This window comes from Vespa velutina, chromosome 16 (assembly GCF_912470025.1).
Source record: "Vespa velutina chromosome 16, iVesVel2.1, whole genome shotgun sequence".
Classification (NCBI taxonomy): domain Eukaryota; kingdom Metazoa; phylum Arthropoda; class Insecta; order Hymenoptera; family Vespidae; genus Vespa; species Vespa velutina.
Window position 1 is genome coordinate 3,701,584 of NC_062203.1, and position 3,507 is coordinate 3,705,090.

The 3,507-nt window shown below is 30.1% G+C and overlaps 1 protein-coding gene across 3 annotated transcripts in view; it reads left to right on the plus strand.

Moving 5' to 3' along the window:
* The window catches only part of LOC124954668 (fasciclin-3), a 307,391-nt gene that overhangs the window by 143,630 nt on the left and 160,254 nt on the right, over positions 1-3,507 (plus strand). The gene's annotated exons all lie outside the window — the stretch shown is intronic.

Below are 3,507 nucleotides of genomic sequence, written 5' to 3' on the forward strand. Positions count from 1 at the left end.
AGTTTCTGGTAAGAAGAAGAGATCAGAAGAGTCGTTCCTTAAAATCGTCCGTCTTTTGATAGGAACTCCGTAAGAAAAGTTCTTTCTTCGATTTGGAAGAAGGAAAAAAAAAGAAAAGGAAACGAAGAAAAAAAAAAAAAAAAGAAAAAAGAAAAAAGATAAAAAAAGAAGAAACGAAAAAAGAAAAAAGTGAAAGATCAAGAAGAACGATATTGGATTATCGCAATTTGTCAGAAATATCGTTGATTACTTTTTTTTGAATCTTTTTTTTTTTTTTTTCGAAGATGCATTAGATGGAAAAAAAAATGTATATATATATATATACATATATTTTTTTTTTTTTTTTTTAAGGAAATAAATAAATAAATAAATAATACGTGTATACGTACGTATAACGATGGAATACGAAAGAAATGGACATTGTAGTTGTAACGATTAGTACGTTCATTGATTTAAAGCTTTGAAAGATATATTACTCTTTGCGTCTGGAGGATTTTCTCGATCGGTATTCCAACAAGACGGAAAACAAGACGGAAGACGATTTTAACGGGCAAGTCAGAGTAAAATGAATGAAGCTACGTCGGAACGTTTTTCCGACGGTGACGTTCTGACGGATATTAAAGAGTACTGGCGAACGCGGAAGAAAAAGAAGAAGCAGAGAGAAAGAGAGATAGATAGATAGATAGATAGAGAGAGAGAGAGAGAGAGGGAGAGAGAGAGAGAAAGAGGGAGAGGGAGAGGGAAGGGGAGAGAGTGTTCACCCTTTTACCGGTTTCGAATTAAAACGAACCTACCCAAGGAGTATTCTACCTTACTCTCGTGACTCTATGTAATTTATTAAACGTTATTAATTTTCCATCTGAGGAAACTAGACGGCTCATTTGTTCTTTTTAAAATTAAAGAAAAGAAAAAGAAAATAAGAAAAATTAAAAAATTGACGGAGAAGAAAAAAAAGAAAAAGAAAAAAAAATTAAGTAATTTAAATACACCTTAAATTGTAATGAAATTAGATCAAACGTGATCGAAATTAAAATTCTACTGGATATTATATTTATATATATATATATATATATATGTATGTATGTATATTTTTACGTGTTACATTAGATTAGATAAATTAAATAGATTAAATATATTAGATAAATTAAAATATTATCTGATATAAAGATATGCCTGTATTAATTAGACGAACGAAAATATATAAACTTTTCGATATATCAATGCGTTAGATTATATTAGATAGTATTATTAACATCTGTCAATAATTGATACATTATTACATAGTCAATGAAAATATTCTTAGAGAAAAATCTATATCGACGTTATTATCAAATTAAATTAAATAGATTCGATATATTCATAGATTCGTAAAAATATTTACTTTTAATATCGATATTAGTTACTTTTAATTATACTAATGAACGTTTAGAAAAAACAATAATACCTTTAAATACGATTAATCTGTCCCTTAAAGATAAACGTTTCTCGAATGGCTATGAAAAAAAGAGAAAGATTATTGGATAGAAAAAAAAAAAAAGAGAGAGAAAGAAAGAGAGAGATACTGTTAGAAAATTAAAAAATATTCTCTGCGAAACGTTTGAAATAAAATAAACAAAAAAAAAAATGAATGAATGAATGAATGAAGGAAAGAAAGAAAGAAAGAAAGAAAGAAAGAAAGAAAGAAAGAAAGAATGAATGAATGAATGAATGAATGAATGAATGAATGAATGAATGAATGAATGAATGAAAGGAAAGAAAGAATTGCCAAAGGGATTTCAGAGGCATAATATATCCACGTTCGATGCATTCGATCGTTTCTCCGAAGCATTTCCGTTAGAAAGGAATCTTTCTACTTGGATAAATTATGCCTCAAGGTGGTTCGTCTTAGTCTTCGTCCTCGTCCTCGTCTTCTACTTGTTTTTCCTTCGTCTTTTACGTTCTTCTTCGTCTTCTCCTTTATGAAATTCGTTCGCGCCCTCCCGTGAAATCAGTTATTTGAAGAAACACACCGGGAGTAGATAGACTATGCTCTGTAATCCAATCTTCGCATTTAATTTTGTTCCAGCGTTAGGCAAGGAATACCTTGCCGTGTGTTTTACAAGAGATTTGCCGCAGGCTTGTACGTGGTTGGTTGGTTGGTTGGTTGGTTGGTTGGTTGGTTGGTTGGTTGGTTGGATAGCTGGATGGTTGTTTGCTTGCTTACTTGCTTTACTTTGTGCGAGCCCAAGGATTCTCTCCCCTCTCTATTTTCTCGTAAGAAAAGTCTTTGCCGCTGACACGCCAGGCCTTGGATAATGCCGAGAATTTTAATACTATACGCCTACTAAACTCCATGAATTTTTTCTTCCTTTATTTTCCTTTTTTTTTTTTACTTCTGTCCTTTTCCATCTTCCTTTTTTCTTTTTTTCTTTTTTTTTTTTTTTTTTCTTATTTTTTGTTCTCTTTCCTTTTTTTTTCCTTAACACTTATCAATCTTCTTTAAGGATATAAATATAAACGTGTACGGATGATGCATCGAAAATGTATAAGGAAAAAAAATGATGACTTTTTATTAAACATATAAACATATATATACATATATATATATATATATATATATATATATATATATATATTATTTTGATATTATATCGAATAATTTAAGAGAAAAGAAGGAAAATAGAAAAATATCTAATAAATGTATATAAGAGCATATATTTTTTTGGGCTAATTTTTTATTCAGATTGTAAAAAAAGAGTTGTGCACAGGCTTGTAGTTTTATAGTTTGAAGGATAAAAAAAGAAATTAGCCTAAAAAAGATTCGTAAAAGAGTAACAATGATTTTAAATATCATTCATATATTTTTCTTCCATCGTGTTAGTAGTATATGATTATATACAATTCATACTAACTTATATTTCTGTCGACTGCACTGCGAATAAAACTTTCTATATAACGTAGAAATGTTACCGAGTGATTATGAAGTTTATTCTATAATTGAATTTCCAGAGAGCGAGAGGGAGAGAGAGAGAGAGAGAGAGAGAGAGGGAGAAAGAGACGGAGAAGATGGAATTGAAAGCGCGCACGTTCTTTGATGTATGAACTTGAATATGCTATATTACGGTAGGGAACGAAAAGGGACGATTAGTATATCCGAAGTATATTATTCACGATATAAATGCTAAGAAACTGTTTAAAACATATAATAACGAAATGATAATAACGAAACATATGACGTACACGTACATATTAACGAACATACGAACGAAAAGTGAATGATATAATAACGATATAGTTTTACCAGGATATAATAGGTTTCTATATAAAATGCTTGTAATCCTGAGAAATCGTAACAATTATGTTCGATTAAAAACTCATGCTTTCTCTCACGTTCTCTTTACTTTAATGCTTCCTCGAGTCGGAGTTTCGAATAGTAGACCGTTTAAACGTAGGACAAATTGATCTAATTCCATGGAAATCGCTGGTGTTTCCATCGTTTAATAAGAATTAAAAGGGCTTTAGAAAGAC